This window comes from Callospermophilus lateralis, chromosome 10 (assembly GCF_048772815.1).
Source record: "Callospermophilus lateralis isolate mCalLat2 chromosome 10, mCalLat2.hap1, whole genome shotgun sequence".
Lineage (NCBI taxonomy): Eukaryota > Metazoa > Chordata > Mammalia > Rodentia > Sciuridae > Callospermophilus > Callospermophilus lateralis.
This window is the reverse complement of record NC_135314.1, coordinates 60,390,929-60,403,711: the sequence shown is the minus strand read 5'-3', so window position 1 is coordinate 60,403,711 and position 12,783 is coordinate 60,390,929.

Below are 12,783 nucleotides of genomic sequence, written 5' to 3'. Positions count from 1 at the left end.
GAGTCTAGTGCAGGAGAAAGCTGCTACTGTGGGCAGGTACTCCTTTCACTCTTGTCTCCCACCTTGTGGAATGAGAATGAGAAACTTAAATCACTGGAGTTTGAACCTTTCCTTTTTTCCATGTGAAATTAAACACTGCTCCCCACTGAGGCCTGGGATCCATGCTGGGAGAAGTGAGGCATGTATTCTTCTTGGTAGTATGTGTTTGTTTTGTTTTTTTCACTAAACAGAAGATCATTATGTTTTTCAATGGTGGAATATGTTTTCTGGCCACATTATTTTAGAAATGTAACCATGGACCATGCCGGGATGGACTTCTTCCAACACTCCAACAGCAGTATGTCAGGAGGGGACAACAGGCTCTCACAGGTTTGGACAAGGAGTGAGTGCATTTCACTCAGCTAGCAGCTAGGGCATTTGAAGACATTCTCTGAATATTGGTGAGTCCTTCCTCCTTTCTTTATTATGCTACTGAGCCTTTTGTGTGAGTCATGTAGAGTTGAGGAGGAAGTAGATTTGGGTATCTGACATCTAATGCAAATCCTTGGCTTGCTAATTAAAAGACAGAATGAAGCAAGGCAAGTTACTTAAATTTTCTGACTCTCAATTCCATGGTGTTTTAATTAAACAAAGTAATACCTGAAAAAAAAAAAAAAAGCCTACTCTGGGGCCTGGCATTCAATAAGCACTAAAATCATAGCAGTGGCTACTAATTGTCTAGAACTGTACTTCTCCCACCATTTTATTGTAATACACATCGTTATGATGATTATTTTACCATCACTACATACAACCTTCCATTTCCTCATAATGTTTTTTTTCTATATCATGAGGACCTCATTACCAGTACCACACAGAGACCACATTCACATGTGTACATACTCATAGTGTCACTAGTCTCTGAGTTTCTCAGCAAATACCTAACAACAGTGGGGGCATAATTTCTCTGTCACTCAAAACTTCTTTACCTGTTAAAATGAAAGCAGCAGCTGAAGAGCAATCTGCACTATGGTATTGTACATAGCAGATTTTTTAAAGGCATTTACCAAAAAGCTTTAGAAGTAAATTCTTTAACCTATCAAACTCCTGATCATGGAGCTGTATAAAAAGCTCAGTGTCTTTCACCTCACTGAGACTGGAGGAGAGAGGTGGCTGTCAGGGCTTGGGATGAGGCAGGACATAATGAAGCTGATACTTTAGGGTCATTCCCTTGTATCCAGCACCTCATTAAGCCTGCATCAGGGGAGAAAAGGTTCAAAGACACTTTTAGAATACTAACCTTTCTATCTTGCCTTGTGACAAAATAAGCTTCATGCAGGGAAGGAAAAAAAAATAGTTTCAGTGATGCAGGATGAATAAGTCCCAGAGATCAACTGTGCAGCATAGTACCCTGGTTAACACTGCATTGTCAACTAAAAAAAAAAAAAAAAAAATGCTAAGAGGATGAACTTACATTAAGTGTTCTTTTCAAATAATAATAATAATAATAATAATAATAATAATTTAAAAAGCAGGAGGGAGAACCCTTTGGGAGCGGACATGTATATGGCATGGATTCTTGTGATAGGTTTATGTTTTTCTCTACATGGATTAACTTGTATACATCAAATATGTTCAGCTTTTTATATGTCCAATACCTCAATAAAGTGATTAAAAAAAAAACAGAAACAAAGATGCGAGCTTAAACTTAATTGTGTAAAATCAGGCAAATTAAAATTTCAAAATAAAAAAAGCTATTCGGTGTGCTGAATGCTCCTCACATTTCTTTTTCCCCCATCAAATTCTTATTTCCAGTTCCTACCATTTATTTTTTCCTTCCAGAAAGAAGGAAACTATATACTATATGCTATATGTGAAAACTGTCTGGAGAGCATGTCTTCAGTGGATTTGATAATATATTTTCCCCCTGCAGACTGCATCCTCCACCCCTTCTCCTGAACTCTTTTCTGGGCCCCTTGCCCCTTTCCTCCTCTTGGTTTGCCCTGCAGGCCTCTCCTCTGCTTCATAGCCTTCTAGCAGTAGGTATGATATGGAAGTCATTGCTTTTACCTGTGCTGGTACCAGAAAGCTATTTGCAGTAAGAAAGGAGGGATAGGACAAGGGAAGGGGGTTCAGGGAGGGAGGGAAAAGCTATTTGGGTCCTGTTGAGGATCACTGGCTATAATGGCAGGGAAGGTAGACCCTAACCACCTAGGAATAAGAAGCATGCAATGAAAAACTTAGAAACCAGAGACTAGTTCCTGCAAATTCTAGGAGCAAATTCATGATAGAAAATGTTCAAGAAGGTCAGAGATGCCATGCCATGGTGAAATGGCAAGAGTGAAATACCAAACTGGACAGTGGTGGTGTCTACTTTGGAACTGCCGAAGAAGATATATCATTTTTTCTTTTTACTAAGGGTAGATTCACTGTAGAGAAAGGTTTAGAGAGGTTTGGACAGGATGACAGCCTAATATAATCCTGTTTGTTCCTTTATACCTAGAGACCTACTCCCTCAAGAGCTATGCCTACTTGAATACAGACAGGTAGGAAGGGCCTGGGTTAAGAGCAGGTACTTGAACAAGACTGCTGAGATCTAATTCAGGTCTCACTTTGGGAAAATTACTTAATTACTGCATTCCTCAAATATCTCATTAGTAAAGAAAAATAAAAAAAACCAGTATCTACTTATTTGTAGGTTTGTTCTAATACATAAGTGTGTGAATATATAAAGTTCTTTCATCAGTTCTTGAGATAGAATTAGTGCTTATATAAAGTATGTACATAGTATAAGCTATTATTAGAGGAATACAGATTATTTGCATATTTACAAATGGATCAAATAATTTCTGTTCTGCTCTCTAATTGCTCATTTTCCCAGAGGAAATTTTTAAAAGCTCCTATTTTTCTTATGCTAAGGAGTTTTTTTAAAGCATAGTGTCTTTTCGTCTTTTGTCCAAAGCATCTACCTCTCTCTGACTTTTTAAGTAACAGAAAATCTTGTGGAATCTCTGCTAGGTCATAAGTATCTAGAGTTTCAATAGTTTACAACAAGCATGAGGAAGACCATGGTCCATGATGATATCATGGGCCAAGACAGGAAATCTTTGAATCTGGGAGACTTCACTATACCCGTTACCTGAGAGCTCTTCAGGTGGCATCTTTCTCTCAATCAGTGTTATTTCCTCTGACATATGACTATGAGAAAAGAGAAGAGTATACTTATAAATGCTGCATTAAAGTTTAAACCTCTTGGATTTAGAAACTATTTCAACTTTCTGCTTGCTTGTCCCTTTAATACAAGCAGAGATGTTAGCTTAAGACAAACTCAGAAGTAACAATATCTGTACCTGAAATACCCCTTAACTTATTTGCCTAAAGCCACATATGGTAAATGGTACTATGAGACCAGAGGTCTGTTTCATCCCAAATCCCATGTATGTAGAATAGCATCTAGAACCTCATCTGTCCCCACTTTTAAATCTAATATTCTCTGTCTAAAAGATCATTTAGTATCTGTCAGTTTTCCTTGATGACAACTCAATTCATAATTTCTTTATGCATGCAACAAATTTATACCCGTTTAATTATGTTCTGTGATTGCCATACCTTCCTCTTTCACCTTCTGAGAAACAGACAGCCAAAATTAAGTCTCTATCGTTTCCAGGTAGATATATTTTGAATGCAGTTTAATTTCTTTCTTTTTTTTTTTTTTTTTTTTTAGGTCTTAAAATCATCATTAACTCGGGATATAAAAACTAAACACTGGTCTGTCTTCCAAAAGATGACGGATAGCCATGAGGGAATTAAAGACATAATTTTCTATGTATCATTTTAAACGGGATAAGGGAAATTTTTGGAAAGATAAGGCCTCAGGCTAATGGAAGATAATTGACATTTTCTTTTAGGAGTTGTTAATTAAAACAACATTAAATATTCCCCTACAATCTTTTGTCAGTCAATAGGCTAGGCCACTAGAACTGCCACTGAGGGGCCCATCAAAACCCATAACATTCTCCCAGAATAGCTAATTACAGCCATTTTAAAAGGTTTCCAATATACTCACTAGCATCTTTTTAAAGAATTCACTTCTATAAAACATTCAAATGTTAACAACCTGCCATGGAGAAGATGCCATGTTGAAGCATTTCATCAACATCTGAGGCCATGTCCAGTCATCTTTATTTTGTATAGAGCAAATCCCGCTTTTAAAAGGCCAATAAAGAGATCCAATTACAAGTAAGACCATAATATATGACAAACCAAGCATCATGAAACAATGGCTAGGTAAAATGTAATTAAATCAATGTTGCTGGGAAAACTGTTTTGCATTTTACTTGAAAAAGAAGATACCCACTTCATATCATATTTCCAAATATTTTTTTAAGGTAAAGGAAAACATTTGTCAAAACATACTATGTTTACCAGAAATGTAGAGGAATGATAGAATTTCTAAAACTTTCAAAGAAATAAAGGAAGAATTCGTCCTATTTTTCTTTGTACAATTAATCTGTTGATTAATGCAGGAGAAAACAGAAGGCAGGAAAAGGTACAGGAAAGATTAAACTATTAAAGTCCATTTTATATAAACATCTCACTCATTGAAGTAGGAAAATAAAATCAAAATACTAACAGCTAAATGGACAGAGGTTAATGAGAAAAATTAACACATGCAAGAAAAGTTACTAAAAATGTTAAATGTTGCACCTCAAACAGAAGTCCATACTCAACTGAGATCCTAGTTTATATGAAAAATAAATGATGTAATAATTAAATGAGAAGAAGGAAATCTCGGATCTGGTATACTCATGAGTTGCTACTGACAAACGGGTACAACACTTTACAAGAAGTGTTGGCTGTATAATTTGGGTGTGACAAAACACTTCACACTATTTTTTCAAGTAATCCTAAACCCAGAGATCCACCCTACAGGAATCATTTTGAAATAAATGTATAAATAAGTACATATATATTTGCAAAGATTTTGTCCTGCTTAAAAAAGAGTAAGAATGTATATGTTTAGCAGGGAATTGATTGAAAATCAATTGAAAAATATTCATGAGGAATAGTTTTATGAAGAAATGCTTATGATGTAATGTTAAAAATGCAAAATAACAACAAGAATTAATGAATGTATGGAATCAAATTAGAAAGCTTCTGCATAGCCAAGGAAACAATTAAGCCTCTGAAGAGAGCCTACAGAATAGAAGGAAATCTTTGCTAACTACTCTTCTGACAGAGAATAATATCTGGAATATATAAAGAGCTCAGAAAACTTATCACCAAAGCCCCCTCCCAAATAACCTAATTAATAAATGGGCAAATGAACTAAACAGGTAACTTGTCTAGAGAAGAAATGCAAATGGCCAGCAAATGGAGGGAGACCCTCAACGTTATACAAAATTACATATAAGAGGTTGTGAGGGGAATGGGGAAAATAAACAAGGAGGGAAATGAATTACAGTAGATGGGGTAGAGAGAGAAGATGGGAGGGGAGGGGAGGGGAGGGGGGATAGTAGAGGATAGGAAAGGTAGCAGAATACAACAGTTACTAATAGGGCATTATGTAAAAATGTGGATGTATAACCGATGTGATTCTGCAATCTGTATTTGGGGTAAAAATGGGAGTTCATAATCCACTTGAATCTAATGTATGAAATATGATATGTCAAGAGATTTGTAATATTTTGAACAACCAATAAAAAAAGAAGTTATGAAACAAACAAACAAAAAAAAAGAGCAATTAGGGAAATGCAAATCAAAACTACACTGAGATTTCATCTCCTACAAGTCAGAATGACAGTCATCAAGAATACAAGTAAAAATAAAAGCTGGAGAGGATGTAGAGAAAATAGGAACACTTTTTTACTATTGATGGAACTGTAATTTAGTACAATCACTAGGGAAATCAGTGTGGTGATTCCTCAAAAGACAAGGAATAGAAACACTATATGACCCATGTAAATTCCTTGAGATTCTTTGAAAAGATTTAGAAAGTTTACCATTCCTCTACATATCTGGTAAACAGTATATTCTGATAAATGTTTTACTTTATCTATTTAATTAAAGAATTAAAATCAGCATGCTATAGCAATGCATATATATCAATGCTATGGCAGCATAATTCATAATAGCCAAACTATAGAATCAGCCTAGGTTCAATGAATGAATGAATAAAGAAAATATGGTGTATATATAGACACTGAAGTTTTCTTCAGCCATTAAAAAAATAAAACTATGTAATTTGCAGAAAAAAATGGATGAAAATTTAGAACATTATGTTAAGTGAAATACGCCAAACTCAGAAAGTCAATGGTCATATGTTTTCTCTCATATGTCAAAGCTAGAGGGGAAAAAAGAAGAAACAAGTTGTGGGGGTCTGGTAAAAATTGATGGAATATCAGTAAAGGAAAAGGACCAGGAGAAGGGAGGATGGGGAGGGGAAAGGGAAATACTGGGGAATGACATTGACCAAATTATATTATTATAATACAAATACAAATATTTAACAATGAATCCCACTGCTGTGTGTAATTATAATGCACCAATACATTATAAAAAATAAATTCAAAGTGGAAAAATAAATATGTTCAGTGCCAGAAGAAGATCTAGAAAACATATTTTTTTCTTCTAATATTAGGATTCCGATTTTCCCCAGGTTTAAATTTATACTCTTATGACACTCTTATGAATGAGATGAAGTTTACAAATATCTTATCAAATTGTTCTTATTGGTACATATGGAGTTTTCATTGGAGATTTTGCTATAGTTAAAATCTTACTGAATGCATTATCTGCAATGTGTTGGAGTAGGGGGAACAAACTGAATCCTAGGCTCTTACAGCCCAAAAGGATAGTATAGTGGTTGAGGTATTTGACATGAGGTACAGTTTATGAAACAATAATCATTCTTTGCCAGATCAATCATTAATACTATACTTTCTGACTACTTCTTACTTTATTGTGAATGAAATATGTAAGAAATTCTCTGCAGATAGCAAACAGTCCTGTACTTTAATTCTGGGAAAGCCAAGGCAAGTGTGTTGGTCCAACAAAATTCATTATTCAAGTTTGTTATAACTCTAGGTTTTCCCCATAGTCATGGACAGAAACACAGAGATGGACACATTATCTGTAAACAGAAACCATGGCATTTATTGCCTGAGGTGGATTTTTTTTTTTTTTAATTCATGAAACTTGGGGGACTTTTGTCCTGTATTCTTATTGTTGAAATAGAATGAATGAGTCATTACAAAAGGACTTAAAAACTGCATACTACAGGGACACAGCCACATCAATGTTTATAACCGCACAATTCACAACAGCTAAACTGTGGAACCAAACTAGATGCCCTTCAATAGATGAATGGATAAAGAAAATATGGTATATATACACAATGGCATATTATTCAGCATTAAAAGAGAATAAAATCATGGCATTTGTAGGTAAATTAATGTAGTTGGAGAATATAATGCTAAGTGAAGTTAGTCAACCCCCCATCAAAAAAAAATGCAGAATGTTTTCTTGGATTTAAGGATGCTGATTCATAATGTGGTGGTGGGGGCATGAGAGGATTAAATGAACTCTAGATAGGTCAAAGGGGAAAAGGGAGGGAAGGGGAAGGGATGGGGAATGGGGATAGGAAAGACGGTAGAATTAGATGGACATCATTATCCTAAATACACGTATAACAACACGAATGGTGTGACTCTACTTTGTATACAATCAGAGATATTAAAAAAAATGTACTCTATAAATGTAATATAAATTATAATGCATTCTGCTATCATATATAACAAATTAAAACTTTAAAAGATTCTACTTAGTATATAGGAATTTCTTTAACATATTTAGAATTATGATACAGAAATTAATAGTGTCTAAAAATCTTTACATTTTAAGTGATAAATATCTGAGTTTCAGGAAGCCTGTATATCCAAGTATATTTTCCATTATATCAATACATCCACATATTCATATGCATATATTTTAATAGTTAATTATATTCAAAGTTCATATGTCCAAACATTTGTGTCCTAATGTTTATTATAATTTAATATTTTACTTATATTTTTTCTACCATTGAAATTTGATTGTTTAGTTTTAGATTCATGTATATACTTATCAAAGAACTAAATTTGTGGCCGGAGAAACCACACTGGGAGGTAAAAAGAGTGAATAGGGTGATCAGGGTAGGCAATCTCAGAGATGGGGTTTTAAGAGCTGTGATAGTATCTCATAAAATGTCTATAATTTACAATTGCTTTATGAAGCTATTTGCCAAAAGTAAACAAACAAACAAAAAACACATTGCGTGCATGACAGTCACTGTGAAAAAAACATCATATTTACCACATTATTTATAAATTAAGTTTTCTTCATTTTACAGATAATTGAGGCACAAGAAACTAAGTCAACTTAAAGAAACTAAGTATAACTTCTCAGCTGCATTGCTTGCTTATAAGAAACAGAACTGGGAATCCACTTAACTTTGTTTCTTATAGTAAATACTCTGTGAAGTACCATGCTCTTCTTCGTCTCCAGTAATATTCTATTTGGAATTGTATAGTGTAGCTTATCAGTAATCTGTCAAGGCTGTAATTTTACTGATATTTGTAAATTGGTTGATGCTTCCTTTATGGACATTTCTGTAGGACATTAAGGAAAATATCAACCCTCTGTTACTTACAGATTATCAACACAGTGAGACTATTTAGTTGAGCTTTGTTACACATGAGTCATGACTGAATCAGCATTTAAGAGCCTCTTGATCTAATGGTAGGAATACTACAGTGAAATGTGCATCAGCTTTGGAGTCATAGAACCTGAAACTTAGTATTCTCTCCATCACTGGATGTGCAGTGATGGGCAAGATAACTTAAACTTTGGTTTCCTTACTTATAATAAAAATAGCATTTTTATTATAAGAAATGTTAAGATTAAGTAAGATAATATAAGCAATGTGCCTAGCCTTGTGTCTAATATCTAGTAGGAAATAAATATGTAACTAAATATCTGAACTTATTCATGTGTTTTTTAGATATTTATTAAGCACTTAAATTGTTCTGAACATAGTTCTAAGAGAAGGAGACATGGCTATGCACATGAAACAAACCCCTTCCTAGATATTTTAAGATGGTAAAAAAAAAAAAAAAAGTTATTCTTGGGAACAAATCAGGAAATATATTCTCAATTTATACCTTTACTTGCCTCAATAAACAATTGTCCTATGCAAGGGGTAGCACTAATAACCACCATTAGAGAATGAGACGGGCAATTTATTGAGACTGGAAGAACCAACACAGGCATCAACTACTAATAAATTAATTGCTGATGGACACTTGCTAGTTCATGAAATTCTCCCTGTCATCCATTCAGTTGTTATTTGTTAGAGCTTACAAATTTCCACTTAGGCAGGGATTACTTCTAAACCACACTGTACAACTCCATGTAGAATAATTAATAAATATTCATGATTTTGATATTGCTGTCAATGATGACAGATCTTGTACATTAGAAAGAGTATTCTAAAGATAAATAAGTTAACTTAAAAGACAAAGGCATTCTAATATCTTCTAATATCAGTTCTGATATCCCGGAGGCATTTCAATTATACATCTTTTTTCTTTTCTTTTTTTTTTTTTTTTTTTACCTTTGGGAAATATAGAGTAATGTCCATGAAAATATTTGCATCATTTTAAAATATTTATTTACAGACTATGTATTATTTAAATATCTAACATAGTGTCTATGTAAGCACTTGGAATTCCTGTTTTTTAGGACATGAAAAGATTCAATCTAAATTTAATTTTTATTCAGATTCTGCAAAAAGATTTTTTGTTTGAATCTCTTTATAGACACTCAGATTCTCCCTCTCTCTCTCCCTCTCTCTTCCTCTCTCTCCTTCTCTCTCTCTCCTCTCTCTCCTCTCTCTCTCTCTCTCTCCACACACACACACACACACACACACACACACACACACACTCTCTCTCTCTCTAATGATGATTGAGTACCTAGACTACTATGTGTTGGGTACCATCCTGGGCAATTAGCACACAGTAATGAGGAGAACAGCTACTCAAGCTTTCATAAAGTTTCAATCTCATGGAAAAGACAAAGAACAAATTGGTTAACAAAGGCCTAAATAATTGCAAACTGTGAGGTTCTATAAGAAACAATCAGAGTGAGGTAATCAAATCTGGTCAGTCAAAGCCACTTTGACAAATTAAAATAATTAAGACCTCTGAAAGGAGAATAGACCCATCATCTGAAAAAAAAAAAAAAAATGGGAACAGGATTTTAGACATAAAATAGAACGTGCAAAGGCTGTTGCAAACCTATTGAGGTGCCACATGCCTAAAGTTTAGTGAACCGAGAGAGAGACTGAGCCACTGAATAAGGGCATAGATGAATTTGACACTGCCTTCAGTGCTGAGTCATTTGTTCTTTACAAGAGAGGAAGACATTGTTTTGATTCTATATCCTCTCAGGGACAAGAAATTCTTGGAGATTCCAGCTAAGGACCCCCTCAAGTTCTTTGAGCTTTCTTCCACACCCTTTGCAGCCCTGTTACTTCCATTTTCTCTCTGCATGTGGATGTTCTCCCATGACAACCTGTGGTTGACCTGTTCCTTCACATCCGGGCCCATAAGACTCTTTCAATGGGATGTGCTCCATTAGAAATCTCACTCCAGCACTCCAGTAATGCAATTTCTTTCACCTCAGCACATCTACACGTTACAGCATCTGAATTTAGCTCCATGTCATTTTGTCAATGTTCATGCATTTTGTTGTTGTTGTTGTTCTTAGGTTTACAAACTTTGATAAATTATAAAGTTTTAAAGGAATGGCTTTTACCTTCCTTGTTCAATGGTGAGCACTGAGGGAGAAACTGGCTGCTAGTGTAAGAGTAAACTCACAATATGTCTTGGTTTTAGATGTATTGATTGAAATGTTAATAAAGGATTACAGAATATATGTGTATACTTTTCTCTTACACATAGTATGTGAGCAACCTCTATATCGTGTAGATTATGCATTGTATCTATCCAATGCAGCTATATTCATCTCTATATGGAGTACATATTTACTTATATGTTTACATTTTTTAGAGTTATCTGAGCATGAATCAAGTCAGTTAGCCACCCCTTGACCTACTCATCTCTCCATGCTTCCTTTCATCTATGCAGAGGTAGATAGATAGATAGATAGATAGAGAGATAGATAAATAGATAGATAGATGGATAGATAGATGGATAGACAGACAGACAGACAGAGTGAAACAGAGGGTACCATCAATAATCAGCACTTCATTCAGGGCAATTCCTTATCATATATCTTGTGGAAGTGCATGGAAAGAGGGGCTTCAGAGATGCTAACTTTTGCCATGACTTTATGCAACACTACATCCCCAATGGTAATGGGAGTTAAAAGAGAGCAAATTGCACAAAGTGTGTCAGGTTAATGTGAATGGCAAGCAAACATGGATAGGTACTTCTGAAGGAAACAGCCAAGAAAGAATCAGTCTGCTAGAGAGATTTTCTTACCTGTGGGGTGAAAGATGGAAAAAAAAAAAAAATGAAACTGGTGTGGTATAGAAGAAAGGAGGTAAAAAAATGTAGGCAGGAAATCTGCTGCCCTTCCTGAATTCAGACTGTGGTTACGGGTGACAGGAAGACAGCTAGTGTGCCTAAGAAGCCCTGGTGCTGCTGAGCTAAAAGAAGCAGAGGACATTTCTCCAAGGCAAGAATGGTTGGCTGCTTCCCAAACAAGTTACTGAAAATTTAGAAAGAGATAGACTAAGGAGTCGCAGGCTGTTTTTATAACAATTCTCTTAGTTTCATGCAATTCCTTGGACTTCTTTAAAGACAAGAAATATGTTAAAACCTGGAGTTTGTGAACTGTAACTGGAAACGCGAGTAAATTGGACCTGTTTCCACAGTATGCCTTCTGATGCTTGTTAGGATACAGTCAGAAAATTTAGCAATGTATTGCTAGGTAAACACTTAATAAGTTACCAAGTTTATAAGCAAAATAAAAATTCAAAAATAAAAAAAACCAGGCAAAACCAACAGATGTGTATATTTAAAATGAGATACACTGCTTTAAATTAATAAGTTTAATAAATTTTCAGAATATCAGAGTACATGTGTCCCATTTTGCTAACAAGAAAACAACCCGCTAACTCTTAATAGATATTTTAGTGGGTAAAAGGCTTTTTGAGACCCCTGCTGACAACAGTGGAGAATTGCATCCAGGTATCCATTACTAGAAACTGAATATGTAATTCTCATTAGCCTGGCTACCTTAAATATATGTCATTTTTAAAATGTGAAAGATAACATCACTACAAGATGAACATATAAAGGTTAAAACTCACTTTTATATGTTCATCTTGTAGTGATGTATCTTTCACATTGGCATGTATGTATGTTTCACAATGTATGTATCTTTCACAATGGCATTACTAAATAAGGCTACAAGCTACACTTAGAGATTTGTTTTTTTTGGTTTAAGTTTGTATGTTTTTAAATAATTATATATTTTGAAAACAAGAATATTTAGAAATTTAAAAGATAATGTGGCATTTTGATAAAGAAAGAATAACACTGCTAACTTTATCTGGAAAAACACAACTATTTTATTGAGGGGCATATTCTGTGCCAGATATTAATCTATGTTAAGAATACTGTTGTATCTGTCAAATACCCTGCTTTCAAAAGCTTACATTCTTTGGGATAAAACAAAAACCAAATTATATTATTTCAGGTTGCAGTGAGTATGTGAAAAATTATAAAAGGGGGA